This window comes from Gorilla gorilla, chromosome 17 (genome assembly GCF_029281585.2).
Source record: "Gorilla gorilla gorilla isolate KB3781 chromosome 17, NHGRI_mGorGor1-v2.1_pri, whole genome shotgun sequence".
Lineage (NCBI taxonomy): Eukaryota > Metazoa > Chordata > Mammalia > Primates > Hominidae > Gorilla > Gorilla gorilla.
Genome location: NC_073241.2, coordinates 110899121 through 110921122, shown reverse-complemented (window position 1 = coordinate 110921122; position 22002 = coordinate 110899121).

Genomic DNA, 22002 nt, shown 5'->3' with positions numbered 1-22002 from the left:
AACATGGAAATATCTTCACCGCCATCTGTATGAACATGGATATATCTACACAGCCATCCGGATGAACATGGAAATATGTACACGGCTATCTGTGTAAACATGCATACATCTTCACCGCTATCTGTATAAACATGGAATTATCTACACCGCTATACGTATGAACATGGAAATATCTAAACCGATAACTGTTTGAACAGGGAAATATATACACCGCTATCTGCATGAAAATGGAAATATCTACCTCACTATCTGTATGAACATGGAAATACCTACACCGCTTTCTGTATGAAAATGGAAATATCAACACCGCTATCTGTATGAACATGGAAATACCTACACCGCTATCTGTAAAAACATGGAAATATCTACACCGCCATCTGTATGAACATGGAAATATCTTCTCCGCCATCTGTATGAACATGGATATATCTACACAGCCATCTGGATGAACATGGAAATATCTAAACCGCTATCTGTATGAACATGGAAATATCTACACCGCGATCTGTATGAACATGGATATATCTACACAGCCATCTTTATAAACACGGTAATATGTACACCGCTACCTGTATAAACATGGAAGTATCAGCACCGCTATCGGTATGTACATGGCAATGTCTACACGGCTATCTGTATGAACATGGAAATATCTACACCGCTCTCTGTATGTACATGGAAATATCTTCACCGCCATCTGTATGAACATGGATATATCTACGCAGCCATCTGGATGAACATGGAAATATGTACACCGCTATCTGTATGAACATGGAAATATCTACACCGCCATCTGTATGAACATGGAAATATCTGCACCGCCATCTGTATGAACATATAAATATCTACACCGCCATCTGTATTAAGATGGAGATATCTACACCGCTATCTGTATCAACATGGAAATATCTACACCGCTATCTGTATAAACATGGAAATATCTACACCGATATCTGTATAAACATAGAAATATCTACACCGCTACCTGTATGAACATGGAAATATCAGCACCGCTATCTGTATGAACATGGAAATATCTACACTGCTATCTGTATGAACATGGAAATATCTTCACCGCCATCAGTATGAACATGGATATATCTACACAGCCATCCGGATGAACATGGAAATATGTACACGGCTATCTGTGTAAACATGCATACATCTTCACCGCTATCTGTATAAACATGGAAATATCTACACCGCTATCTTTATGATCATGGAAATATCTAAACCGATAACTGTTTGAACAGGGAAATATATACAACGCTATCTGCATGAAAATGGAAATATCTACCTCGCTATCTGTATGAACATGGAAATACATACACCGCTATCTGTATGAACATGGAAATATCTACACCACTATCTGTATGAACATGGAAATACCTACACCGCTATCTGTATGAACATGGAAATATCTACACCGCCATCTGTATGAACATGGAAATATCTTCTCCGCCATCTGTATGAACATGGATATATCTACACAGCCATCTGGATGAACATGGAAATATCTAAACCGCTATCTGTATGAACATGGAAATATCTACACCGCCATCTGTATGAACATGGATATATCTACACAGACATCTTTATAAACACGGAAATATGTACACCGCTACCAGTATAAACATGGAAGTATCAGCACCGCTATTGGTATGTACATGGCAATATCTACACGGATATCTGTATGAACATGGAAATATCTACACCGCTATCTGTATGAACATGGAAATATCTACACCGCTATCTGTATGAACATGGAAATATCTACACAGCCATCTGGATGAACATGGAAATATCTACACCGCTATCTGTATGAACATGGAAATATCTACACCGCTAACTGTATGAACATGGAAATATCTACACCGCTATCTGTGTAAACATTCATACATCTTCACCGCTATCTGTATAAACATGGAAATATCTACACCGCTATCTTTATGAACATGGAAATATCTAAACCGCTAACTGTTTGAACATGGAAGTATATACAACCCTATCTGCTTGAAAATGGAAATATATACACCGCTAACTGTATGAACATGGAAATACATACACCGCTATCTGTTTGAGCATGGAAATATCTACACCGCTTTCTGTATGAACATGGAAATATCTACACCGCTATCTGTATGAACATGGAAATATCTTCACCACCATCTGTATGAAGATGGATATATCTACACAGCATTCTGGATGAACATGGAAATATCTACACCGCTATCTGTGTAAACATGCATACATTTTCACCGCTATCTGTATAAACATGGAAATATCTACACCGCTATCTTTATGAACATGGAAATATCTACACCGCTAACTGTTTGAACATGGAAATATATACACCGCTATCTGCTTGAAAATGGAAATATCTACACCGCTATCTGTATGAACATGGAAATACATACACCGCTATCTGTTTGAACATGGAAATATCTACACTGCTTTCTTTATGAACATGGAAATATCTACAACGCTATCTGTATGAACATGGAAATATCTTCACCGCCATCTGTATGAACATGGATATATCTACACAGCCATCTGGATGAACATGGAAATATCTGCACCGCTATCTGTATGAACATGGAAATATCTACACCGCTATCTGTATGAACATGGATATATCTACACAGCCATCTGGATGAACATGGAAATATCTACACCGCTATCTGTGTAAACATGCATACATCTTCACCGCTATCTGTATAAACATGGAAATATCTACACCGCTATCTTTGTGAACATGGAAATATCTACACCGCTATCTGTGTAAATATGCATACATCTTCACCGCAATCTGTATAAACATGGAAATATCTACACCGCAATCTGTATGAACATGGAAATATCTACACCGCTATCTGTATGAACATGGAAATATCTACACCGCTATCTGTTTGAACAGGGAAATATATACACCGCTGTCTGCATGAAAATGGAAATTGCTACACAGCTATCTGCATATACATGGAAATATCTACACAGGTATCTCTTTACACATGGAAATAACTACACCGCTATCTGTATGAACATGGAAATATCAACACCGCTATCTGTATGAACATGGAAATATCTTCACCGCCATCTGTATGAACATGGATATATCTACACAGCCATCCGGATGAACATGGAAATATGTACACGGCTATCTGTGTAAACATGCATACATCTTCACCGCTATCTGTATAAACATGGAATTATCTACACCGCTATACGTATGAACATGGAAATATCTAAACCGATAACTGTTTTAACAGGGAAATATATACACCGCTATCTGCATGAAAATGGAAATATCTACCTCACTATCTGTATGAACATGGAAATACATACACCGCTATCTGTATGAACATGGAAATATCTACACCGCTATCTGTATGAACATGGAAATACCTACACCGCTATCTGTATGAACATGGAAATATCTACACCGCCATCTGTATGAACATGGAAATATCTTCTCCGCCATCTGTATGAACATGGATATATCTACACAGCCATCTGGATGAACATGGAAATATCTAAACCGCTATCTGTATGAACATGGAAATATCTACACCGCCATCTGTATGAACATGGATATATGTACACAGCCATCTTTATAAACACGGAAATATGTACACCGCTACCTGTATAAACATGGAAGTATCAGCACCGCTATCGGTATGTACATGGCAATGTCTACACGGCTATCTGTATGAACATGGAAATATCTACACCGCTATCTGTTTGAACATGGATATATCTACACAGCCATCTGGATGAAAATGGAAATATCTAAACCGCTATCTGCATGAACATGGAAATATCTACACCGCCATCTGTATTAAGATGGAGATATCTGCACCGCTATCTGTATCAACATGGAAATATCTACACCGCTATCTGTATAAACATGGATATATCTACACCGCTATCTGTATAAACATGGAAATACCTACACCGCTACCTGCATGAACATGGAAATATCAGCTCCGCTATCTGTATGAACATGGAAATATCTACACCGCTATCTGTATGAACATGGAAATATCTACACCGCTATCTGTATGAACATGGAAATATCTTCACCGCCATCTGTATGAACATGGATATATCTACACAGCCACCTGGATGAACATGGAAATATCTACACCGCTATCTGTGTAAACATGCATACATCTTCACCGCTATCTGTATAAACATGGAAATATCTACACCGCTATCTTTATGAACATGGAAATATCTAAACCGCTAACTGTTTGAACAGGGAAATATATACACCGCTATCTGCATGAAAATGGAAATATCTACACCGCTATCTGTATGAAGATGGAAATACATACACCGCTATCTGTGTGAACATGTAAATATCTACACCGCTATCTGTATGAACATGGAAATATCTAGAACGCTATATGAATGAACATGGAAATATCTACACCGCCATCTGTAAGAACATGGAAATATCTTCTCCACCGTCTGTATGAACATGGATATATCTACACAGCCATCTGGATGAACATGGAAATATCTAAAACGCTATCTGTATGAACATGGAAATATCTACACCGCCATCTGTATGAACGTGGATATATCTACACAGCCATATGTATAAACATGGAAATATCTACACTGCTATCTGTATGAACATGGAAATATCTACAACGCTATGTGTTTGAACATGGAAATATCTACACCGCTATCTGCATGAAAATGGAAATATCTTCACAGCTATCTGCATATACATGGAAATATCTACACAGCTATCTCTTTACACATGGAAATAACTACACCGCTATCTCTATAAACATGGAAATATCTACACCGCCATCTGTATGAACATGGAAATATCTGTACCGCCATCTGTATGAACATATAAATATCTACACCGCCATCTGTATTAAGAAGGAGATATCTACACCGCTATCTGTATAAACATAGAAATATCTACACCGCTATCTGTATGAACATGGAAATATCTACACCGCTATCTGTATAAACACGGAAATATGTACACCGCTACCTATATAAACATGAAAGTATCAGCACAGCTATCGGTATGAACATGGCAATATCTACACGGGTATCTGTTTGAACATGGAAATATCTACACCGCTATCTGTATGAACATGAAAATATCTTCACCGCCATCTGTATGAACATGGCTATATCTACACAGCCATCTGGATGAATATGGAAATATCTACACGGCCATCTGTATGAACATGGAAATATCTGCACCGCCATCTGTATTAAGATAGAGATATCTACACCGCTATCTGTATAAACATGGAAATATCTACACCGCTATCTGTATAAACATGGAAATATCTACACCGCTATCTGTATAAACATGGAAATATCTACACCGCTACCTGTATGAACATGGAAATATCAGCACCGCTATCTGTATGAACATGGAAATATCTACACCGCTATCAGTATGAACATGGAAATATCTACACCGCTATCTGTATGAACGTGGAAATATCTTCACCACCATCTGTATGAACATGGATATATCTGCACAGCCATCTGGATGAACATGGAAATAACTACACCGCTATCTGTGTAAACATGCATACATCATCACCGCTATCTGTATAAACATGGAAATATCTACACCGCTATCTTTATGAACATGGAAATATCTAAATCGCTAACTGTTTGAACAGGGAAATATAGACACCGCTATCTGCATGAAAATGGAAATATCTACACCGCTATCTGTGTGAACATGGAAATACATACACTGCTATCTGTATGAACATGGAAATATCTACACCGCTATCTGTATGAACATGGAAATATCTTCTCCGCCATCTGTATGAACATGGATATATCTTCACCGTCATCTGTATGAACATGGATATATCTACACAGCCATCTGGAAGAACATGGAAATATCTACATCGCTATCTGTATGAACATGGAAATATCTACACCGCCATCTGTATGAACATGGATATATCTACACAGCCATCTGGATGAACCTGGAAATATCTACACCGCTATCTGTGTAAACATGCTCACATTTTCACCGCTATCTGTATAAACATGGAAATATCAGCACCGCTATCGGTATGAACATGGAAATATCTACACCGCTATCTGTATAATCATGGAAATATCTACACCGCTACCTGTATAAACATGGAAATATCAGCACCGCTATATGTATGAACATGGAAATATCTACACCGCTATCTGTATGAACATGGAAATAAATACCCTGCTATCTCTACAAACATGGAAATATCTATAACGCTATCTGTATAAACATGGAAATATCTACACCGCTATCTGTATAAAGATGGAAATATCTACACCGCTATATGTATAAACTTGTAAAGATCTTCACTGCTATCTGTGTAAACATGGAAATATTGACACCGCTATCTCTATAAACATGGAAATATCTACATTGCTCTCTGTATAAACATGGAAATATCTGCACCGCTATCTGTAAAAACATGGAAATATCTACTCCGCTATCTCTATAAACACTGAAATATCTACCCCGCTATATCTATAAACATGGAAATATCCACACTGCCATCTGTATAAACATGGAACTATCTACACCGCTATCTGTAGAAGCATGGCAATATCTACTCCGCTATCTGTATAAACATGGAAATATCTACAACAATATCTGTATAAAGAAGGAAATATCTACACCGCCATCTCTGTATACATGGAAATATCTACACCTCTATCTGTTTGAACATTTAAATATATACACCGCTATCTGTATAAACATGGAAATATCTACACCGCCATCTGTATGAACATGGAAATAACTACAAAGCCATCTGTAAGAAGATGGAATTATCTACACCGCCATCTGTATCAACATGGAAATATATACACCGCCATCTGTATCAACATGGAAATATCTTCACCGACATCTGTAGGAGCATGGAAAAATCTGCACCTCTCTCTGTATGAACATGGAAATATCTACACTGCTATCTGTAAAACAGGGAAATATCTTCAACACTATCTATATAAACATGGAAATATCTACACCGCTATCTGAATAAACATGGAAATGTCTACACTGCTATCTGTATAAACATGGAAATATCTACACCGCTATCTGTGTAAACATGGAAATATCTACACCGCTATCTGTGTAAACATGGAAATATCTACACTGCCATCTGTATAAACATGGAAATATCTACACCGTCATCTGTATAAACATGGAAATATCTACACCGCCATCTGTATCAAAATGGAATTATCTACACCGCCATTTGTATGATCATGGAAATATCTACAATGTTATCTGTATAAACACAGAAATATCTACACCTCTATCTGCATAAACATGGAAATATCTACACTGTTATCTGTTGAAACATGGAAATAACTAGACTGCTATCTCTATAAACATGGAAATATCTACACCGCTATCGGTAAAAACTTGCAAATGGCTACACTGCTCTCTGTATAAACATGCAAATATCTTCACCGCTATCTGTATAAACATGTAAATATCTACAACGCCGTCTGTAAGAACATGGAATTATCTACACCGCCATCTGTATCAACATGGAAATATATACACCGCCTTCTGTATCAACATGGAAATATCTTCACCGCCATCTGTATGAACCTGGAAATATGTGTACTGCCACCTGTATGAAAATGGAAAAATCTACACCGCTATCTGTATGAACATGGAAATATCTACACTGCTATCTGTATGAACATGGAAATATCTACACCGCTATCCATTTGAACATGGAAATATCTACCCCGCTATCTGTATAAACATGGAAATATCTACAATATTATCTCAATAAACATGGAAATAACTACACCGCTATCTGTATAAACATGGAAATATCTAGACCTTCATCTCTATAAACATGGAAATATCTACACTGCCATCTGTATAAGCATGGAAATATCTACACGGCCTTCTGTACAAACATGGAAATATCTACACCGCCATCTGTATAAAGACGGAAATATCTACAGCGCTATCTGTATAAACATGGAAATATCTACACCGCTATCTGTATAAACATGAAAATATTTACACTGCTATCTGCATAAACATGGAAATATCTACACCGCGATCTGTATAAACATGGAAATATCTACACCATTATCTGTATAAACATGGAAGTATCCACACCGCTATCTCTATAAACATGTGAATAAGTACACTGCTATCTCTGTAAACATGGAAATATCTAGATCGCCATCTCTATAAACATGGAAATATCTACAACGCCATCTGTATGAACATGGAAATATCTACACCGCAAACCATATAAAGATGGATATATCTACACCGTTATCTGTATAAACATGGAAAAATCTTCACAACTATCTGTATAAACATGGAAATGTCTACACGGCCATCTCTATAAACATGGATATATCTACAATTCTATCTGTGTAAACATGGAAATGTCTACGCCGCTACCTGGGTAAACATGGAAATACCTACTCCGCTATCTGTATCAACAAAGAAATATCTACACTGCTATCTGTATAAACATGGAAATATATACACCGTTATCTGTATAAACTTGGAAATAACTACAATGCTATCTCAATAAACATGGAAATATCTGCACCGCTATCTGTATAAACATGGAAATATCTACATTGCTATCTGTAAAACAGGGAAATATCTACACCGCTATCTCTATAAACATCTAAATATCTACAGTGCTCTCTGTATAAACATGGAAATATCTACACCGCTATCTGCAAAAACATGGAAATATCTACGCCGCTATCTGTATAAACATGGAAATATGTACACCGCTATATCTATAAACATGGAATTATCTACACTGCCATCTGTATAAACATGGAAATATCAACACCGCTATCTGTATAAACACGGAAATATCTACACTGCTATCTGTATAAACATGGAAATTCCTTCACCGCTATCTGTATAAACACGGAAATATCTACACCGCCATCTCTTTAAACATGGAAATATCTACACCGCAATCGGTATAAATGTGGAAATATCTACACCACTATCTCTATAAACATGGAAATATCTACACCGCCATCTGTATGAACACGGAAATATCTACACCGCTATCTGTATAAACATGCAAATATCTACACCACTAACTCTATAAACATGGAAATATCTACACCACTAAGTCTATAAACATGGAAATATCAACACTGCCATCTGTATAAACATGGAAATAGCTACAGCGCCATCAGTATGAACATGGAAATATCTACACCACCATCGTTATGAACATGGAAATATCTACACAGCCATCTGTATGAACATGGAAATATCTACAGCGTCATCTGTATGAACATGGAAATATCTACACAGCCATCTGTATGAACACTGAAATATCTTCACGCCATCTCTATGAACATGGAAATAACTTCACCGCAATCTGTATGAACATGGAAATATCTACACCGACATCTGTATGACCATGGAAATATCTACACCGCTATCTGTATGAACATGAAATATCTACACCGCTATCTGTATGAACACGGAAATATCTACACCACTCTCTGTATAAACATGGAAATATCTACACTTATCTGTGAAACAGGGAAATATCTACAACGCTATCTCTAAAAAGATGGAAATATCTACACCACTATCTCTATAATCATGGAAATATCTATACTGCCATCTCTATAAAGATTGAAATACATAGACTGCCATCTTATGAACTTGGAAATATCTACACCGCCATGTGTATAAACGTGGAAATATCTACACCGCTCTCTGTATGAACATGGAAATATCTACACAGCCATCTATATAAAGATGGAATTATCTACACCCTTATCTGTATGGACATGGAAATATCTACCCCACTATCTGTATAAACATGGAAATATCTACTCCGCTATCTGAATAAACATGGAAATATCTACACCGCAATCTCTATAAACATGGAAATAACTACAGTGCTATGTGTATAAACATGGAAATATCCAGACCTCCATCTTTATAAACATGGAAATATCTACACTGCCATCTTTATAAACATGGAGATACCTAAACCTCCATCTGTCTGAACATGGAATTATCTACACCGCCATCTCTATAAAGATGGAAACATCTACACCGACATCTGTATAAACATGGAAATATCTACACCTATATCTGTATAATGATGGAAATATCTACACCGCTATCTGAATAAACATGTAAATATCTACATCGCCATCTTCATAAACATGGAAATATCTACACTGCAATCTCTATAAACATGGAAATATCTACACCAATATCTGTGTGAACATGGAAATATCTACACTGCCAACCGTATGAAGATGGAAATATCTACACCGCTCACTGTATGAACATGGAAATATCTACACCGCTATCTGTATGAACATGGAAATATCTACACCGCTATCTCTATAAACATGGCAATATCTACACCGATATCTGTATAAACATGGAAATATCTACCCCGCTATCTGTATAAACATGGAAATATCTACACCGCTATCTCTATAAACATGGGAATGTCTACAGCACCCTCTGTTTTAGCATGGAAATATCTACACCACCACCTGTATAAAGATGGAAATATCTACAGCGCTATCTGTATAAACAAGGAAATATCTACACTGCTATCTGAATAAACATGGAAATATCTACAGTACAATCTGTACAAACATGGAAATAGCTACACCGCTATCTGTATAAACATGGAAATATCTACACCGCTATCTCAATAAACATGGAAAAATCTTCACCGCTATCTGTATAAACTTGGAAATATCTACACCGCTATCTGCATAAACATGGAAATATCTACAGTGCTATCTGTATAAACATGGAAATATCTACACCGCTATCTGTATGAAGATGGTAATATCTACACCGCTATCTGTATAAACATGGAAATATCTACAACGCTACCTCTATGACTTGGAAATATCTAAACACCTCTCTGCATAAACAAGGAAATATCTACAACGCCATCTCTATAAACATGGAAATGTCTACACCGCCACCTGCATAAATATGGAAATATGTACACCGCTATCTGTAAGAACATGTTAATATGTACATCCCTATCTGTATAAACATGGAAATATCTACATCGCTATCTCTATAACATGGAAATCTCTACACCGCTATCTGTATAAAGAAGGAAATATCTACACCGCCATCTGTATAAACATGGAAATATCTACACCACTATGTGTATGAATATGGAAATATCTACACCACTATCTCTATAAACATGGAAATATCTACACCGCTATCTGTTTAAACAAGGAAATATCTACAACGCCATGTCTATAAATATGGAAATATCTACACTGCCACCTCTATAAACAGGGAAATATCTAAACCATAATCCGTATGAGCATGGAAATATCTACACCGCGATCTCTCTAAAGATGCAAATATCTACACCGCCGTCTGTATAAACATGGGAATACCTACACCGCTATCTGTAAAAACATGGAAATATCTACACTGCTTTCTGTATGAACAATTAAATACCTACACCGCTATCTGTATGAACATAGATATATCTACACAGCCATCTGGATGAACATGGAAATATCTACACCGCTATCTGTGTAAACATGCATACAACTTCACCGCTATCTGTATAAACATGGAAATATCTACACCGCTATCTTTATGAACATGGAAATATCCACACCGAAAACTGTTTGAACAGGGAAATATATACACCGCTGTCTGCATGAAAATGGAAATATCTACACAGCTATCTGCATATACATGGAAATATCTACACAGCTATCTCTTTACACATGGAAATAACTACACCGCTATCTGTATGAACATGGAAATATCTACACCGATATCTGTATGAACATAGAAATAACTACACCGCAATCTGAATGAACATATAAATATCTACACCGCCATCTGTATTAAGATGGAGATATCTACACCGCTATCTGTAAAAACTTGGAAATATCTGCACCGCTATCTGTATGAACATGGAAATATCTACACCATTATCTGTATAAACATGGAAATATCAGCACCGCTATCTGTATGAACATGGAAATACCTACACCGCTATCTGTATGAACATGGAAATATCTACACCGCTATCTGTATGAACATGGAAATATCTACACCGCTATCTGTATGAACATAGAAATATTTACACCGCTCTCTGTTTGAACATGGAAATATCTACACCGCTGTCTGCATGAAAATGGAAATATCTACACAGCTATCTGCATATACATGGAAATATCTGCACAGCTATCTCTTTTCACATGGAAATAACTACACTGCTATCTCTATAAACATGGAAATATCTACACCGCCATCTGTATGAACATGGAAATATCTGCACCACCATCTGTATGAACATATAAATATCTACACCGCCATCTGTATTAAGAAGGAGATAACCACACCGCTATCTGTAAAAACATGGAAATATCTACACCGCTACCTGTATAAACATGGAAATATCTACACAGCTACCTGTATAAACATGGAAATATCAGCACCGCTATCTGTATGAACATGGAAATATCTACACCGCTATCTGTATGAACATGGAAATATCTTCACCGCCATCTGTATGAACATGGATATATCTACACAGCCATCTGTATGAACATGGAAATATCTACACCGCTATCTGTATGAACATGGAAATATCTACACCGCTATCTTTATGAACATGGAATTATCTTCACCGCCATCTGTTTTAACATGGATATGTCTACACAGCCATCTGGATGAACATGGAAATATCTACACCGCTATCTGTATGAACATGGAAATATCTACACCACTATCTGTGAAAACATGCATACATCCTCACCGCTATCTGTATAAACATGGAAATATCTTCACCGCCATCTGCATGAACATGGATGTATCTACACAGCCATCTGGATGAGCATGGAAATATCTGCACCGCTATCTGTATGAACATGGAAATATCTACACCGCTATCTGTATGAACATGGATATATCTACACAGCCATCTGGATGAACATGGAAATATCTACACCGCTATCTGTGTAAACATGCATACATCTTCACCGCTATCTGTATAAACATGGAAATATCTACACCGCTATCTCTATGAACATGGAAATATCTACACCGCTAACTGTTTGAACAGGGAAATATATACACCGATATCTGCATGAAAATGGAAATATCTACACAGCTATCTGAATACACATGGAAATATCTACACAGCTATCTCTTTACACATGGAAATAACTACACCGCTATCTGTATGAATATGGAAATATCTACACCGCCATTTGTATGAACATGGAAATATCTGCACCGCCATCTGTATGAACATATAAATATCTACACCGCCATCTGTATTAAGATGGAGATATCTACACCGCTATCTGTATAAACATGGAAATATCTACACCGCTATGTGTATAAACATGGAAATATCTACACCGCTACCTGTATAAACAAGGAAATATCTACACCGCTACCTGTATAAACATGGAAATATCAGCACCGCTATCAGTATGAACATGGAAGGATCTACACCGTCATCTGTATGAACATGGAAATATCTTCACCGCCATCTGTATGAACATGGAAATATCTGCACCGTCATCTGTATGAACATATAAATATCTACACCGCCATCTGTATTAAGATGGAGATATCTACACCGCTATCTGTATAAACATGGAAATATCTACACCGCTATCTGTATCAACATGGAAATATCTACACCGCTATCTGTATAAACATGGAAATATCTACACCGCTACCTGTATAAACGTGGAAATATCAGCACCGCTATCAGAATGAACATGGAAATATCTACACCGCCATCTGTATGAAAATGGAAATATCTTCACCGCCGTCTGTATGAACATGGATATATCTACACAGCCATCTGTATTAACATGGAAATATCTACACCGCTATCTGTATGAAAATGGAAATATCTACACCGCTATCTGTATGAACATGGAAATATCTTCACCGCCATCTGTATGAACATGGATATGTCTACACAGCCATCTGGATGAACATGGAAATATCTACACCGCTATCTGTATGAACATGGAAATATCTACACCGCTATCTGTGTAAACATGCATACATCTTCACCGCTATCCATATAAACATGGAAATATCTACACCGCTATGTGAATGAACATGGAATTATCTACACCGCTATCTATTTGAACATGGAAATATCTACACCACTATCTGCATGAAAATGGAAATATCTACACAGCTATCTGCATATACATGGAAATACCTACACCGCTATCTGTATGAACATGGAAATATCTACACCGCTATCTGTATGAACATGCAAATATCTTCACCGCCATCTGTATGAACATGGATATATCTACACAGCCATCTGGATGAACATGGAAATATCTACACCGCTATGTGTGTAAACATGCATACATCTTCACCGCTATCTGTATAAACATGGAATTATCTACACCGCTATCTGTATGAACATGGAAATATCTACACCGCTAACTGTTTGAACAGGGAAATGTATACACCGCTATGTGCATGAAAAAGGAAATATCTACACCGCTATCTGTATGAACATGGAAATACATACACTGCTATATGTATGAACATGGAAATATCTACACCGCTATCAGTATGAACATGGAAATATCTACACCGCTATCTGTATGAACATGTAAATATCTACACAGCCATCTGGATGAACATGGAAATATCTACACCGCTATCTGTGTAAACATGCATACATCTTCAACGCTGTCTGTAAACATGGAAATATCTACACCGCTATCTGTATGAACAAGGAAATATCTACACCGCTATCTGTTTGAACATGGAAATATCTACACCGCTATGTGCATGAAAATGCAAATATCTACACAGCTATCTGCACATACATGGAAATATCTACACAGCTATCTCTTTACACATGGAAATAACTACACCGCTATCTGTATGAACATGGAAATATCTACACCACCATCTGTATGAACATGGAAATATCCGCACCGCCATCTGTATGAACATATAAATATCCACACGTCCATCTGTATTAAGAAGGAGATATCTACACCGCTATCTCTATAAACATGGATATATCTACACCGCTATCTGTATAAACATGGAAATATCTACACCGCTACCTGTATAAACATGGAAATATCAGCACCGCTATCTGTATGAACATTGAAATACCTACACCGCTATCTGTATGAACATGGAAATATCTACACCGATATCTGTATGAACATGGAAATATCTTCACCACCATCTGTATGAACATAGATATATCTACACAGCCATCTGGATGAACATGGAAATATCAACACCGCTGTCTGTATGAACATGGAAATATCTACACCGCTATCTGTATGAACATGGAAATATCTACACCGCTATCTGTATGAACATGGAAATATCCTCACCGCCATCTGTATGAACATGGATATATCTACACAGCCATCTGGATGAACATGGAAATATCTACACCGCTATCTGTATGAACTTGGAAATATCTACACCGCTATCTTTGTAAACATGCATACATCTTCACCGCTATCTGTATAAACATGGAAATATCTACACCGCTATCTCTATGAACATGGAAATATCTACACCGCTATCTGTTTGAACATGGAAATATCTAAACCGCTATCTGCATGAAAATGGAAATATCTACACAGCTATCTGCATATACATGGAAATATCTACACAGCTATCTCTTTACACATGGAAATAACTACACCTCTATCTGTATGAACATGGAAATAACTTCACCGCCATCTGTATGAACATGGATATATCTACACAGCCATCTGGATGAACATGGAAATATCTACTCCGCTATCAGTATGAACATGGAAATATCTACGCCGCTATCTGTGTAAACATGCATAAATCTTCACCGCTATCTGTATAAACATGGAAATATCTACACCGCTATCTGTTTAAACATGCATACACCTTCACCGCTATCTGTATAAACATGGAAATATCTACACAGCTATCTTTATGAACATGGAAACATCTACACCGCTAACTGTTTGAACAGGGAAATATATACACCGCTATCTGCATGAAAATGGAAATATCTACACAGCTATCTGCATATACATGGAAATATCTACACAGCTATCTCTTTACACATGGAAATAACTACACCGCTATCTGTATGAATTTGGAAATATGTACACCGCCATCTGTATGAACATGGAAATATCTGCACCGCCATCTGTATCAACATATAAATATCTACACCGCCATCTGTATTAAGATGGAGATATCTACACCGCTATCTGTATAAACATGGAAATATCTACACCGCTATGTGTATAAACAAGGAAATATCTACACCGCTATCTGTATAAACATGGAAATATCTACACCGCTACCTGTATAAACATGGAAATATCAGCACCGCTATCGGAATGAATATGGAAATATCTACACCGCCATCTCTATGAACATGGAAATATCTTCATCGCCATCTGTATGAACATGGATATATCTACACAGCCATCTGGATGAACATGGAAATATCTACACCGCTATCTGTGTAAACATGCATAAACCTTCACCGCTATCTGTATAAACATGGAAATATCTACACCGCTATCTTTATGAACATGGAAATATCTAAACATCTAACTGTTTGAACAGGGAAATATATACACCGCTATCTGCATGAAAATGGAAATATCTACACCGCTATCTGTATGAACATGGAAATACATACACCGCTATCTGTGTGAACATGGAAATATCTACACCGCTATCTGTATGAACATGGAAATATCTACACCGCTATCTGAATGAACATGGAAATATCTACACCGTCATCTGTAAGAACATGGAAATATCTTCTCCGCCATCTGTATGAACATGGATATATCTACACAGCCATCTGGATGAACATGGAAATATCTAAACCGCTATCTGTATGAAGATGGAAATATCTTCACCGCCATCTGTAAGAACATGGATATATCTACACAGCCATCTGTATAAACATGGAAATATCTACACCACTATCTGTATGAACATGGAAATATCTACACCGCTATCTGTTTGAAGATGGAAATATCTACACCGCTATCTGCATGAAAATGGAAATATCTACACAGCTATCTGCATATACATGGAAATATCTACACAGCTATCTCTTTACACATGGAAATAACTACACCGCTATCTCTATAAACATGGAAATATCTACACTGCCATCTGTATGAACATGGAAATATCTGCACCGACATCTGTATGAACATATAAACATCTACACAGCCATCTGTATTAAGAAGGAGATATCTACACCGCTATCTGTATAAACATGGAAATATCTACACCGCTATCTGTATGAACATGGAAATATCTACACCGCTATCTGTATAAACACGGAAATATGTACACCGCTACCTGTATAAACATGGAAGTATCAGCACCGCTATCGGTATGAACATGGCAATATCTACACGGGTATCTGTACGAACATGGAAATATCTACACCGCTATCTGTATGAACATGAAAATATCTTCACCGCCATCTGTATGAACATGGATATATCTACACAGCCATCTGGATGAATATGGAAATATCTACACAGCCATCTGTATGAACATGGAAATATCTGCACCGCCATCTGTATTAAGATGGAGATATCTACACCGCTATCTGTATAAACATGGAAATATCTACACCGCTATCTGTATAAACATGGAAATATCTTCACCGCTATCTGTGTAAACATGGAAATATCTACACCGCTACCTGTATGAACGTGGAAATATCAGCACCGCTATCTGTATGAACATGGAAATATCTACACCGCTATCAGTATGAACATGGAAATATCTACAATAATTACAATCAAGGTGAGATTCGGGTGGAGACACAGCCGAATCATATCAATGACTAATGAGAGTTACGTCCAGAACCTAATGAAAACCTGTCTGAGGCCACATTCCCTGTAAAGCAGATTTGAGATAGAGATTTGTGTAGAGAACATTTACCTGGGTAAAATCCTAGGAGCCAACAACTGTGGCGAAAAAGCTGAATTGGACAAAGGGAGTTGAGATGTGAGGCAGTCACAACAAATACCTCAGCTAATCTCAAGGGGGAGCTGAGAAGCTGGGGTGACCCTTCAGAGTTGCCCTAAATTGAGGCAGGAGTATGGAGTTTTAATACCTTTCACTGGCCATTCTTCAGATACGAGTTGTCCCCAAGGATGGACATCAGCTTGACAAGTTATTAATTAGATCTCCTGAGAATAAATTCTAGAGAGAATCAGCTGAGAGGCATGATTTGCCAACACTCCCAATAGCTGGGCAAACTTCAGTTTTGAGGGAGGATTTGGGTCACACATAAAAGTCTCCACAACCAATTATTCATGGGAAATTCTATGTAGGCAGAGCTATTTCATGGCCAGTTAATCAAAACTACATAATCTATTTGGTTAAGCAAAAGAAATTAAAAAGATAAAATAAAATCTATATATTAACACTCAAAAGTTTTTTAATGCATTTGCCTTGCATTTCGTATGTTTTGCCTTGCATTTCGTATATTTTGCCTTGCATTTGTTTATTTGCTTTCAAAAACCTTTAGAGAACAATAATTACTAATATAATATGGAGTAGCACAGCATAGACGAGGGAAGCTAACTCTCTCCCTTTTCCCAGAACCTGGAACAGCTAAAGATCCTAAGCATTGTCAGCTTTGGTATCTGACATAGTTTGGATGTTTGTCCCCTTCAAATCTCACGTTAAAATGTGATCCCCAATGTTGGAGATAGATGCCTCCTGAATGGCTTGGTGCTGTCCTCTTGGTAATGAATGAGTTCTTACCCTGTGAGTTCATGCGATATCTGGTTGTTTAAAAGAGACTGACACCTCTTCCCTGTCTCTCTTGCTTCCGCTCTCACCATGTGATATGCTGGTTTCCCTTCACCTTCCACCATGATTGGAAGGTTCCTGATGCCCTCCCTGGAAGCAGGTGCCAGTACTATGCTTCATGTACAGCCTTCACAACAAGGAGCCAAATAAACCTCATTTCTTTATAAATAACCCAGCCTCAGGTATTTCTTTATAACAATGCAAAAGGGCTAACAGAGTATCATTCATGGACAGTGAGTGTATTAGTCAATTTTCATGCTGCTGATAAAGACATACCCAAGACTGGGTAATTTATAAAGAAAAAGAGGTTTAATGAATTCACATATCTGTACCGCTACCTGTATAAATATGGAAATATCTTCACCGCTACCTGTACAAACATGGAAATATCTACACCGCCATCTCTTTAAACATGGAAATATCTATACCGCTATGTGTATAAACAAGGAAATATCTACAGCGCCATCTCTATAAAAATGGAAATATCTACACCGCTATCTGTATGAACATGAAAATATCTACAGCGCCATCTGTATAAATATGGAAGTATATACATCGCCATCCGTATAAACATGGAAATATCTACACCGCCATCTGTACAAACATGGAAATGTCTACACCGCCATCTGCATAAACATGGAAATATATACACCGCCACATATATAAACATGGAAATATCCAAGCCGCCATCTCTATAAACTTGGAAATATCTACACCGCTATCTGAATAAACATGGAAATATCTACACCGCTATCTGTATAAACATGGAAATATCTACACCGCTATCTGTGTAAACATGGAAATATCTACACCGCTATCTGTAAAACAGGGAAATATCTTCACCGCTAGCATGGAAAAATCTGCACCTCTATCTGAATGAACATGGAAATATCTACACTGCTATCTGTAAAACATGGAAATATCTACACCGCTATCTGAATAAACATGGAAATATCTACACCGCTATCTGTATAAACATGGAAATATCTACACCGCTATCTGTGTAAACATGGAAATATGTACACCGCTATCTGTGTAAACATGGAAATATCTACACCGCCATCTGTATAAACATGGAAATATCTACACCGTCATCTGTATAAACATGGAAATATCTACACCGCCATCTGTATCAAAATGGAATTATCTACACAGCCATCTGTATGATCATGGAAATATCTACAATGTTATCTGTATAAACACAGAAATATCTACACCTCTATCTGCATAAACATGGAAATATCTACACTGTTATCTGTTTAAACATGGAAATAACTAGACTGCTATCTCTATAAACATGGAAATATCTACACCGCTACCGGTAAAAACTTGGAAATGAATACACTTCTCTCTGTATAAACATGCAAATATCTTCACCGCTATCTGTATAAACATGTAAATATCTACACCGCCATCTGTAAGAACATGGAATTATCTACACCGCCATCTGTATCAACATGGAAATATATACACCGCCTTCTGTATCAACATGGAAATATCTTCACCGCCATCTGTATGAACCTGGAAATATGTGTACAGCCACCTGTATGAAAATGGAAAATTCTACACCGCTATCTGTATGAACATGGAAATATCTACACTGCTATCTGTATGAACATGGAAATATCTACACCGCTATCCATTTGAACATGGAAATATCTACCCCGCTATCTGTATAAACATGGAAATATCTACAATATTATCTCAATAAACATGGAAATAACTACACCGCTATCTGTATAAACATGGAAATATCTAGACCTTCATCTCTATAAACATGGAAATATCTACACTTCCATCTGTATAAGCATGGAAATATCTACACGGCCTTCTGTACAAACATGGAAATATCTACACCGCCATCTGTATAAAGATGGAAATATCTACAGCGCTATCTGTATAAACATGGAAATATCTACACCGCTATCTGTATAAACATGAAAATATTTACACCGCTATCTGCATAAACATGGAAATATCTACACCGCGATCTGTATAAACATGGAAATATCTACACCATTATCTGTATAAACATGGAAGTATTCACACCGCTATCTCTATAAACATGTAAATAAGTACACTGCTATCTCTGTAAACATGGAAATATCTAGATCGCCATCTCTATAAACATGGAAATATCTACAACGCCATCTGTATGAACATGGAAATATCTACACCGCCAACCATATAAAGATGGATATATCTACACTGCTATCTGTATAAACATGGAAAAATCTTCACCACTATCTGTATAAACATGGAAATGTCTACACGGCCATCTCTATAAATATGGATATATCTACAATTCTATCTGTGTAAACATGGAAATGTCTACGCCGCTATTTGGGTAAACATGGAAATACCTACTCCGCTATCTGTATAAACAAAGAAATATCTACACTGCTATCTGTATAAACATGGAAATATATACACCGTTATCTGTATAAACTTGGAAATAACTACACTGCTATGTCTATAAACATGGAAATATCTGCACCGCTATCTGTATAAACATGGAAATATCTACATTGCTATCTGTAAAACAGGGAAATATCTACACTGCTATCTCTATAAACATCTAAATATCTACAGTTCTCTCTGTATAAACATGGAAATATCTACACCGCTATCTGCAAAAACATGGAAATATCTACGCCGCTATCTGTATAAACATGGAAATATGTACACCGCTATATCTATAAACATGGAATTATCTACACTGCCATCTGTATAAACATGGAGATATCAACACCGATATCTGTATAAACATGGAAATATCTACACTGCTATCTGTATAAACATGGAAATTCCTTCACCGCTATCTGTATAAACACGGAAATATCTACACCGCCATCTCTTTAAACATGGAAATATCTACACCGCAATCGGTATAAATGTGGAAATATCTACACCACTATCTCTATAAACATGGAAATATCTACACCGCCATCTGTATGAACACGGAAATATCTACACCGCTATCGGTATAAACATGCAAATATCTACACCACTAAATCTGTAAACATGGAAATATCTACACCACTAAATCTATAAACATGGAAATATCTACACTGCCATCAGTATAAACATGGAAATAGCTACAGCGCCATCAGTATGCACATGGAAAAATCTACACCACC